Here is a 13,279-nt window from a genome sequence, read left to right on the forward strand (position 1 = left end):
GAAATTACTTGATCCTTAACAAAACGATGTCTAGAACATAATACAGGGAACTCATATTCATTTTAACTTCATTTCATGCTACTTTTGATTTTACAGTCAATAATATTTCTTGTGGTGAACTCCGGAGATTAATAAAAGAAACCTATTAATTAAAAAAGAAACATAAAAAAACACACACTTAACCCACCCCATTTGTATTGCCATTGAACACAAAATTTGATAAATTTTCTGAAAAAATCAACAGTGAAATGTATAATTCATTAGCGTAAATATGATCCTTTAAGCAATGATAGACAAATACAAAATGTGTATATTATATGCTATCACCAGCTAGATTGTCCAGTTCAGGAGCAACATTGTAATGTCTTGCAATTGATTAATATCCATATTTTCCATTTTTAGGCACTTTTCTTTTATTGAAAGGAAGTTATCATGTTGTTTAGTTGCTGTATTACATTTCACGCTTAATCAGACTCCTCCTCACAGTTGTAGCATTTAGTCATTTTCAGTTTCCATTTCTTAAACAATAAAATAAATAATACAAGATACAAGAAAATTGTTAATGAAATATCTAAGATGTATACTCTTTTAAAAACAAACATTTATCTCATCTCATACAATATATGTATGTACGTCTCAATTCGAATTGTCTATGCTTATGTTCCGGACCATATGAGTATTATGACCATACGCGTATGGTCACGACTATAATGCGTATACTCATATGGTCAAACTGTACGCGTATGGTCGGACCATATGATAGATATAGGAAGACGTGGTATGACTGTCAATGAGACAACTCTCCATCCAAATAACACTTTATAAAAGTAAACCATTACAGATCAAGGAACGGCCTTCAATATGGGGCATTGGCTCACACCGAACAACAAGCTATAAAGGGTCCCCAAAATAACTAGTTCCAAATCATACAAACGAGAAAACTAACCGCTCACATGTATTTCAGAGGAGAAGATTTTTAAATGTTAGCAAACAGGATAAACAAATTGTGTAAAATGTTCTTTAAAGGGCAATAACTCCTTAAGGGGTCAATTGACAATTTTGGTCATATTAACTTTTGTGTAGATCTTACTTTGCTGACCATTATTGCTGTTTACAGTTTATATCTATCTATAATGATATGAGCCAGTCCATGCGAAAAGGTACCAAAACGAAAGTTTTTCGAAATTCTAAAAAGTGTGCATAATTATTGGTAGTGGACTTGTGATTTATAAAACAAATTTACTTTTCCTCATATCCTAAAGCTGTGAGCTATACGCAACTGCAAGTGCTGACCCCCTTAGATTTATCAAGATTTTTAATGGTTTATTTCATAAATTTCAATAATTTTCAATGTACAGTTTAAATTGCTTGATTTGTCAAATGATAATGTTATCTTCGGTAGCAGTGGGGATAAGGCTCTCGCTTACGATGCTGATATCAATGCTAATAGAGGTTTCCCGATTTGCTACGGTACCAACCGTAGTACGAACTGGGAGCCGTCACATGGTTCTCAAACCTTGCCGAATGTTCTGACCTCCGGCGAACGGTGGCTCACTTACGACAGGGGATCAGACCCTCCAAGAAACTCACAAACATAAAGGACATACAGCGGTACCTGAATGTAACTTCGTTAGCTAACGATGGACTATTATTTAGTAAAAAGAAACCTTCTGTTTACACCTTGTCGTGAATTAATAATTGTACCGCGGCAAGTATTAGATGGATTAATTACTTCAATTCACATTAAATTAGACCATCCGTCGTGTCACCAGATGAAGTCTATATTACAATGATAGTTACTTTTACGCATTAGACATGGACAAGGCTATCGAATCTGTAACTAGTAGCTGTCATCTGTGTGCTTCATTGTTGAAGACCCCAAAGGTTCGCGAAGAGCAGAATTCAGCAGATCCCCCTGTAACTATTGGTTCATCATTTGCCGCAGATGTCTTAAAACGAGAGCGTCAGTTAGTTTTTGTTTTACGAGAATGTGTAACTTCTTGGACCTTTACCAAACTGTTAGATACTGAGCGCCATCACGATTTACGAGATGCAATTATTCAACTTCTTGCTGAAGTCCACCCTCTAGACGGCCTTTATGCTGTTATTAGGACCGACCCCGCATCTGGTTTTAAAACTTTAGTAAAAGACGAACTGTTAGCTAGACAACGAATCACTATAGAATTAGGCCGTCCCAAAAATGCAAATAAAAACCCCGTTGCTGAGAAAGCTATTCAGGAACTAGAAGATGAAATACTTCGTTCGAACCCGTCAACCCCAGTATAAACACCATTAACGCTTTCACTTGTCACAGCTCGACTGAATACACGTATTCGAAACCGAGGATTATCTGCACGAGAAATGTGGACACAGAGAGATCAGTTTTCAAATAACCAAATACCGCTCACCGATCAAAACTTAAGTATTGCTCAACACGAACAACGATTAAAGAATCATCCACACAGCGAGAAGACAAAGTGTCCATCAGGCAAATTACCCGTGTGTCCGTATCTAGAAATTGGTGACATAGTATATCTACGATGTGACCTCAACAAAACTAAGTCACGCGATAGATACCTAGTGGTAGCTGTTGATACTCCATGGTGCAATATTCGTAAATTCATTGGATCACAATTAAGACAAAATTCCTATCGTGTGAAATGTTCAGATTGCTACAAAGTTTACTATGAAGTTTCGCAACTTGAAAACCGTCAACACCTACTGTCGCATTCCGATGACGACAACGATGAAAGAGTGACCGACAGCTCCTCACCTACATCTGTGCCGGTAATTCCTAAAGCTATATCCGACCTTCCAACATTGCCGTCAGTAATACCGCATCACATTACCCAAATTAGAAAATGTTGAACATCCTCTTAGTACAAACAGTCCGGCATGAATTTAAGTAACGATAACTTTGAAATGGACTTACCAGAGAAAAACATATATTGACTCTCAAGAAAATGAACAAAATTTCTGATCATCCGATTCAATTAGTCGACCGGATCGCCAGCGCTCACTTCCAAAGAAATTCAATGACTATGTTATGTACTGAATGAGTGTAATGGAGAGATTCTCAAATGTATATAGAACAGTTCAAATTTATTTTTGTTTAATTATTGTAGTTAAGGAGCAGAATAATCCCCAACACCAGAGGGCAGTCTACCCTGTGAAGGTGTTTGTAATTGTGTAAAAATAAAGAGAAAAAAAGTGATAACGCCAGGTAGTTTCATATTCCGGAAACGGTTTTCCGATGTGTGTTTGACATTTAACATTAACGCTCTCTCTTCCTGTTTAACGATTATATAACTTGGCATGTTTTACTATGTTAGTCAATAAATAGACAATATCTCAAGTCGTACATTTGTGTAGTGATTTTCCTTATTGGCGTTGTCAAATCTTGGGACCACCATTTTAAAGAGGATTATGTGCATGATCACATTATGAATGATTTAATCAGCTTGTAAATGAAAGAAACTACCGTAAAATAACAAACAGATGTATCTACAAAAAAGTAATTGCAGTGTTTTATTTCTTTAAAGATAGTTCTTATTAATGAAGTATTTGAAAGTATATTTACAAATGCACAAATCTTCTGTTCAGATATAATTACCTAGCTTTACAAATTTTAGGCATGGTGATTGCTACTTCCTCCGTTTGTTTTTATCTAGGTTTACCGCAAAGAAACGATAAGTCTAGAAAAATTCCGAAAATATATAACTCGTGTGTTTGCATATTTGGACACGCCCTCACATTACAATCATTCGAGCCGATTGGATCCAGACTCTACATATGCACTTATAGGGAGCGTCTGGATAATCGAGACTACAACAGCACTAACAGTTGCTTCACGTACCATGGCCAACCGTACCTGATACGTAGCAAATCGGGAAACCTCTATTAAACCGGGCAACGGTTCGAATCCCGTGCAACGAATTAAGGTTAATTTATATAAATTATTAAATAACTTAAGGCAACGGTTTGAATCCCGTGCAACGAATTAAGGTTAATTTATATAAATTATTAAATAACTTAAGGCAACGGTTCGAATCCCGTGCAACGAATTAATGTTAATTTATATAAATTATTAAATAACTTAAGGCAACGGTTCGAATACCGTGCAACGAAGGTTAATTTATATAATATAACTTAAGTTAACTTAACTTAACTTTTAAATTTCAATTTCTAAAACAAAAGATGACATTATTTTTGTATTTTCATTCATGATTAAATGTTGTCTTACTTTCTTTAAACCTGTAGAACTGATGAAATTTATTGACCTTTTGTCTCTATAGTGTCGTAAATCTTTAAGTTTCTGGTCAGTATAGCATTAGTCCGGGGAACAAATGATTTAACACTTGCTCAAATACAAAAAAAACCCAGATATTTTAACGTCTTTTTCTGTTTTAATTGACAAATTCGGGATAGAATTGGCAATTTTATGAATGTTTACATTAATGTAAGTTTTTTTTCGAACAAAAGTGTTTTTTCAAAAATATTATAACAAACTTTGATAACGTGTCCTGTAAAGTTTATCAAAAAGACTGTTTGTACCTTTTCGCATGGACTGGCTCATATATAATCTATTATAATATTCAAGATAATAACAAAAAAACTGCAAAATTTCCTTAAAACTACAAATTTAGTGGCAGCAACCCAACAATGGGTTGTTTGATTTGTCTGAAAATTTTAGAGTTGATAGATCTTGACCAATTAAACAATTGTACTCCAAACGAGAAACACGTATAAATTACATAAACAAACGACAACTACTGTACATCAGATGAGTATTTACTCATTTAGTTATTAACGAACCGGACCATATGAGTATTGGGACCATATAGGTATACATTAGAAACGATTCAATAATACAATAAACTTATCTATAACAATGGCGGTTACATGAAATGTATTAATTTTATAGTTCAAAGGCTACCCAAATTAGCACAAGTTACAAGTTGAGACCCATTGTCTTTCAATTAATTCTCTTAATATGGGTGTATCTGTTTTCTGTCCGTCTCTAGTATCAATTATTAGACTCTTTATCATATCGACTATTTTGTCAGTTAGTAAAACAGTTGAACTCTGACTTGTTTAACAGTTCATTAAGACATTTTTGGAAGTTATCTTCCAAGTCGACATTTTGCTGTTCAGTAATAGTTATCCCATGAGGTCCAAATACTTATATGGTCCGGAACACTCACATAAGATTGTTGACATCACGGATATATACTGTACATGCAATTTACAAGATGTTAGAAAAAGAATATATACAAATGAACGATACTTGTTTATAAAATGCAAGTGTTGATACACCATGTGTCTTGAAAGTACTTAATTTTAGCTTTTATTTTATAGTTCTTAAACGTAAACACATACTATTTTTAGCTATAAGAAATGTGTATAATCACTCGATAAAAAAAGGACACACGTACTCGAAAAAGTCCGGACTGCTCTCGAAAAAACCCGGACATGAAAAACTGAATTTAGTCTCAAAATGTCGTTTTCAGTACAAAATAATAGTTTTTGTAAAGTGTCTGTATATCTAAGGATTTATAGATTCCATGTATACCTTTCTGTCGATATTTGCATTGGTATGTGTAAGAAAATGGCTCTATTCTGTATTTTGGAATAAAAGCATTTTAAGTCTGAATTTAACTTTTACGAAAAGCAATGTCAGAATGATACTATCTTTATATCTCAAATATTAGCATATCATGTATAACCTTGTATAGCAAACTCAAGCTTCTATATATATATCACGTTTTGTTAGAAAAGAAGTCTGTTTGTTTACGTAAAGTTTTGATCATATTCACTCGATAAAAAGTGGTCACATTTGATAAAGCCCGATCAAATCACTCGAAAACAACGATCCTAGCCGGACACTATCCCTACCGTGACTTGACAGTGTCGTTTTTATATTGCATTTAGTATACAATTAGAATGAAATTCAAAACAGTGTGGCTGTGGCCATTGATTGACACATTAAATTCATCCATTGACTGGGACAATTTACATGAACGTTTGTCTGTAACGACCACTGTTCACGAAGTACCTACGATAGTCATTTAAACTGTGGGGTCACCAAAGGTTTCTTAACGCCTTTAATTATAAAATATTTCAAAAAATAAATCAGGAATAACCTTTATGTTTTGATTTATATAATTGATATAAATCAAAACATCGTGTTATTTCTGATTAGTTTTTCGAATTACTTTATTAAGGTGTTGAGAACCTTTGGTGACCCCATAGTTTAAGTGTCTTTAAAAAGTACATAGTGAGCAGTGGTCGTGACATACAAACGTTCACCTAAATTGTCCCAGTCAATGGATGAATTTAATGTGTCAATCAATGGCCACAGCCACACTGTTTTGAATTTCATTCTATACATTATACAATTTGTCCACAAAAAAAATGTAGGTTTGGAAAGATATTACTATGTATACATACTGTATGTTTTTGTATGGCAAGTAGTGAAATTATAATACAGTATCATAATCTGAATCTATTACACATTGACGGTTCAATCAATAAAAGTATCAAGAAATTGGTGTTTTCAAATTAACTCTGTTATTTCATTTTTGTTCTCGGTTAGATGTAATAACCTCGGCGTTCCCTCGTACAATTACACGCACCTTGGACATAAACCAATGGTCATTATCAAACACCCATTAATTGATACTAAAGTGTTCATAGCTAATTTAGCGTAATTGGTTCTTTATCGGGAAAGAGTGTATGCAATTATGTTTGAATGTACTGTATGTGTTATCAACCACTTAAACTTGTTTGACGGCCTCTCTGTCAGATTTATTTGTATGTTTAATTGAATTTTGAATCCAGCTTTATTGTCTGTCTGCAATGTATTTTAACCTAAATTTCGCTGCTGGATCCCAATTATTAGGAACGTGTATATGAAGTTGTTACTATACAACTACAATTTAAAGGGTCAATTGTATTTATCAAAGTACTATTGCTAATGAGACAACTTTCCAACAGGTACCAAATGATGGACAAGTGAACAACGATAGGTCACCGTACGTCACCCAACACTGGGCATATCCCATACTCAAATCTATAAAAGACATCGACATGACAAATGTAAAGCTATTCAAACGTGAATTTAACCAGCAGCCTAGAACATAAACGAAAAAAACATATCATATACAGGAACAAACGAAAACTACTGATGCATGTTTGCAATGTATGTTTACACAGTTTTGTCTGCTTGATCTGGATTACTGTCACGTTAACGATTAATGTCTGGTTGGGTTGCTTACATTTTTTGTCAATATAATGCAACTTTAAACAACTGAAATACAAGTGGACGGTATTTCTTAATATAAAACCAGGTCCGACCATCTATTTTCTTTAAAAACATGCCTGTACCATGTCATGTCTGTTTGCTAGCTCCCCCTTTTGAATATACCTTAAAGTTCGGTATTTTTGTGTGACCTTTTTTTTCTTTTTTTATCTCATAAAATTGAAATAATGTTTTGCCTTTTATATGGAAACAACTGACTGATTTGATTGAATGTTTTACGGAGACATTCGGTACATATTTTACGGATCTTATGCGTCACAGATGAAATATTTTCACAGACACACTTATTACTGCCTTTTTCGTTATGTATAACAATTTTATAAATTCTTATTTGAAACTTTATTATTATAAGGTCATTTGATTTTACTTATCTGTTGGAGTACAAACAGTTAACAATCTCTTTCGTTATGCAATAGTCTCATTAATAAGAATTCTACAAAATGCTACAAAACTTTCTATTATAGATAAAGTGAATTAATAAATACAACTTTGTTTATAACAAAAATGACCGACGTAAATACAAATATCTTGTTTCAAAATGTCTCAACTCATTGAAACCATATGATATGTAAAAAAGTAAAATACAAAAGCTGAGCTCCGAGGAAAATTCTTAACGGAAAGTCCCTAGACAAAACCAAAAGTTCAAACACATCTTACAAATAGATAACAACTGTCATATTCCTGACTTATCATCCGATACGTTAATTGTGACATTTGACTGAGTGAAATCACGTGATTCATGAATAGCAGGATATGTTTACCCAGTCAGCTCCTTTCGAAGTGCATGCAAAAAAACAACATTCATTTATGAATCATCATGATTGATTTTTTAATGTACAAAAAAGTTAAAATCACAAAAATACTGAACCCGAAGAAAAATCAAAACGAAAAGTCCCTTATCAAATGGCAAAATCAAAGCTCAAACACATCAAACGAATGGATAACAGCTGTCACATTCCTGACTTGGAATCATGTATTTCTTACGTTTTTTTAAAATATGTGAGCTTGACCGAATCTAGGTCATATTACTAAGTTTCATGGGACAACAAACTTATTTTTTTTGCATAAAGTTTTCTATCTCCAAATTTAAGAATTATTTGGATATCACTCTGATAAATGGAACCAGTAATTGAGATTTATTTATTATAGAAAGCATCAAAATACATCTTTGTATATGTTAGCTATATTTTCACAGGAAATGTGGAGTAAGGAAAATTTGCATGCCGTATCCATGGTAACCAAAACATTTCAATGAATCAAAAAAAAAAAAAGTTATGTTTTTCAACATATATTAGGAGGTCCTTCAAATTTATGTTGAAATTCAAAAAATATGCAACCATGCATTTCCAGCTAATTTTGGTCATTACTGATAATTGCTTAAAAGGACGTGTGTTTAAACAAAGTGCATTCCTAATGGAACGAACTATATATCGCATGTTTGTTTATCTAAAGAAAAATGAAAGAAACTGGTATAATTACTAACTTCAATAAAATTAAGAATGGAAATGGGGAATGTGTCAAAGAGACAACAACCCGACCATAGAAGAACAGACAACAGCAGAAGGTCACCAACAGGTCTTTAATGCAGCGAAAAATTCCCGCACCCGGAGGCGTCCTTCAGATGGCCCCTAAACAATATATTTACTAGTTCAGTGATAATGAACCCCATACTAAACTCCAAATTGTACACAAGAAACTAAAATTAAAAATAATACAAGACTAACAAAGGCCAGAGGCTCCTGACTTGGGACAGGCGCAAAAATGCGGCGGGGTTAAACATTTTTATGAGATCTCAAACCTCCCCCTATACCTCTAGCCAATGCAGAAAAGTAAACACATAACAATGCGCACATTAAAATTCAGTTCAAGAGAAGTCCGAGTTTGATGTCAGAAGGTGTAACCAAAGAAAATAATCAAATTGATTGATTGATTGTTGGTTGCTTTACGCCACATTAGCAATAAACAAAATGACAATAATACATAAATAACAACAGACTACTAGCAGTTAACTGACATGCCAGCTCCAGACTTCAATTAAACTGATTGAAAGATTATGTATTCATCATATGAATATCAGGTACAATCCTTCCCGTTAGGGATTTAATATCATACCATCATAACATATATGAAAAGAACATAACCCGTGTCATGTCAACAACTGTTTTTTAAATGAATTTATTTAGTTCCGATGCAAAGTTCATCTATAAAAGGTTGTTACTATGTGATCACAACTGAAACTAAGGATACCACCACTACACTTAATTCTGCCTTACATGTAAACTAACATCTATAAATTTGCAAAGGGGATCGGATGAGAACTAAACTATACGACATTTTCCCCATTTTCAAAACTCAGATTGCGCCGTCATATGTAGTAATACAATTGTTGATACCATATTCAAAATTGAAGTTTGTAAATACAGCTGTTTCACCAACCATGCCTCTTTTTTTGGGAGTGATATAATACTCATTCCAAGAAATTCTGTCTTGTGGGTTCTATATTACCTCTATGTTCATCTCATAGAGACATAACTTTGGAATGTTACAAGTATGGTTACACATATTGAAACTTAGAAAGACCCAAACGCAATTGCAGTGGTAGTCCAGAATTGTATTACAAGTTAAACTATTTGATGTTTGGGGCAAACACATATTGACCTTTGAAAAAAGTTGTAGTGCATATGAATTCTCAATTCTAGGATATGATTTTTAACTAAACTTCATAGAAAAAGTGTCACAGTTTTAGTCGTTAAAGGAGTTCCTACGGGACATTGCTTTGCATTAATTACCGGGAGTAAAAACTTCAGAACTCGAAAAGATATGCCGGTATTGCTTTTAATCTGTTGTGTAAATCCAAGTCAGCAGATAGGACACGGGGAGTTTCACAAATCAGCTGGAATATTTGACCCTTCAAGAGGACATTTAGTGTCCTATTTTTTGGTAGTTTTATGAGATCTGTTTGATTTCTCTTTGAAACAGTATTTGTTTGTATCGGCGCTATCGTTTTTTTTTTTAAATTCACACACAAAAATTGATATACGCTTCTTAGGCCACAGACCACAATTAATTCCTCTATCAGTTCTTTATAACCTTTTGCATCATTAAAAAAATTGCACCATGCACTTTTGTCTAATTTTTTGTGTGTGTAATGTATAGTCCTAGTCCAAATATATATCCAAAATTCAGAAAGATTGTAACAATCACTTTCACAAATTTAGCCAATACACATCCATACCCCTATTGACAAATCAAGAGATGTTCCGAAAACTGTAAATATTACCTTTTTGCACTTGGCCTAATCACTCATTCCAAATCAACAAAAGTTAAAATACAACATCCAAAAATTTATTTCACCTCTCTTCTTTCATTTCCACCAAAAAAAATCTAAGAAATGAGTGAGGAAGGGAAAGAAAAAAAATTAAGGAAAACTACACTCTAATTAAAAAGAACTATATTCGTGGACAACGAAAAGCGGGGTCATTAATTGTGGTCTGGGGCCAGCATATCTATTTACTTATTTACTTTAGTTTTTTTCACACACTGTTTGATACGTTATTTCATCTTTTTACCCAGTACGAATATTTGTGACATCACAGAATTTTCTTTTCGGCCAAATAAATGTAGATGCATATAGTTATCAAAGGTACCAGGATTATATTTAATATGCCAGACGCGCTTTTCGTCTACACAAGACTCATCAGTGATGCTCAGATAAAAAAAAGTTATAAGCCAAACCAGTACAGAGTTGAAGAGCATTGAGGACCCAAAATTTCAAAAAGTTCGGCCAAAACGGCTAAGGTAATCTATGCCTGGAATAAGAAAATCCTTAGTTTTTCGAAAAATTCAAAGTCTTGTACACAGGAAGTTTATATATAAAAAAAAATCCATGAGAACAACTCGATATGAACAGGCGTTTTGGCTAACAAGACATAGTAATGTTTAAAATATAAAAAAAACCCAGAAAAATACAACTTTTAAACTTATGGACTGAAGAAAAAAATAGTCAAAACGAAATAGTAATACAAAAGCCTTTGCTTTTTCTAACCTAAGCAAATAAATCAGGACGGCATTATATCGTGTGTGTGTGTGTGTGTGTGTGTGTGTGTGTGTGTGTATATATACTTGTTGTGATAAGCAAATATAAGGATGTAGTTTTTAAACATTATTCATTATTGGGTGTTTAGGTTTTTTGGTATTAACATGAATAGATTTCTGAACATCTTGCAATTTGTATAGTAAAAATATAAACTTTAATAGCAGAACATCTTGAACATAGAGGCGTTGCTCTCGCATCCTTAATTTGGTTTTAAACAAAGTATTAAATGTTCGTGTTTACCTTATCATGCATTATAATAAAAGTCAGTATGTAAGTGCACCAGCGACATTAATTATCGAATATTTAGAGATGTTCTGACAGACTAGTGTCTTGCAAACATCTACAATAACAGGTGCGATTTGAAAGATTTGTAATACGTTTTTTTAGTTATCGAATTTTTTGGATTTAGTAAATGGTCTCATCGTACATTTTTCTTCGATCATTGTTTTGCAAGACACTAACTAAATAACACTTCCAACTATTCCTAGTGTTCCATTTTCTCAAACTTATTTTTGCGACATGCAAAACGTCGATAGAGTAATGAAGTGTTGAAAACAAAACTGTTGCCTTAATCAAATCACGGGTGAACTTTCTTAATCCATCGATATTTATAAGACGTCTGTGTTAAAAAGTGAATCTGCGCTTGCGTCGTTTATTATCTAGAATTGTGGAAAATTTTCGGTTCATGTATAACTCATTTTAAACATTGTGTATATATATATTTCGAACAGAACTGTTGTACAGGCTTTTTTCTCTTTTTTTTATATAAAAAGGAGAATACATCAAATTTGTCGATTAGGTAAGTAACAAAAAACATTCGATGCTATATTTGCTGTCTAACTTTTTAACACAGGCTAATCGTTGTCAAAGACATCAATTTGTTCTATCCATGAACTGTCATGACTATTAGTAAATGTAAGTTTTTTTTAGTGAATGACTTCTGATCTGAATAAAGACTTTTAGTCGGTAGTTTTCGTTAACCAGAAGTCAAACTAAGCTACAGATACATTCTCAAGTGTTTTGTTTATTTTCATTTAAACAAATTGACCTCTTATTATTTCTTTTCACCCACTTCATTTGTAATTCTTATCTTATCGTTGTACTACTAGTCGATTACAATGTCAAGGTGAAATGTGTTAAATATGAACGAAGGCTATAAAATAACATTTCTAGAGGAACGAACGTTGTTAACCATTTAAATGAAACAACGCGTATATCGGCTACTTTCAAGAATGCATGAAACATGTGAAATGAGGAGGCGGACAAAGCGAGTCTGCAAACATGTTAAATCCTCTCACATTATGTACTGGGTTATTCCTTATAGGAACCTGCTGTCGTTTATTACTGTATCATATTTGTTTTTCCTATACTAGTATTTTATTATTACATTGATAAGTCCTACAGTTTTCCCGTAAGAATTGTAGTAATTTTGTTATTTTAGGGAGCTTTTTTTTTTTTTTATCTCACTTTGCTAATTGTTGGAGGCCGCAAGGTGTCCGTTAAATGCTAAACTAAGTCAATTGATCTCTGAATCGCAATGGAGGATTATCTCATTGGAAATCATACAACATCTTTTTACTTTTATAAATAAGGTGAAAAATAAGCCTTTAAAATTTCTTTTTTATTTGATATATTTCTTTTGCTATTTAGAATACATATTCAGTTTAAACAAGGCTAAAATTTGAAAAGTTTTTATCGATATTTATAAGACGTCTGTGTTAAAAAGTGAATCTGCGCTTGCGTCGTTTATTATCTAGAATTGTGGAAAATTTTCGGTTCATGTATAACTCATTTTAAACATTGTGTATATATATATTTCGAACAGAACTGTTGTACAGGCTTTTTTTTTTTTTTTTTATATA

The sequence above is a fragment of the Mytilus edulis genome, chromosome 2 (genome assembly GCF_963676685.1).
Source record: "Mytilus edulis chromosome 2, xbMytEdul2.2, whole genome shotgun sequence".
Lineage (NCBI taxonomy): Eukaryota > Metazoa > Mollusca > Bivalvia > Mytilida > Mytilidae > Mytilus > Mytilus edulis.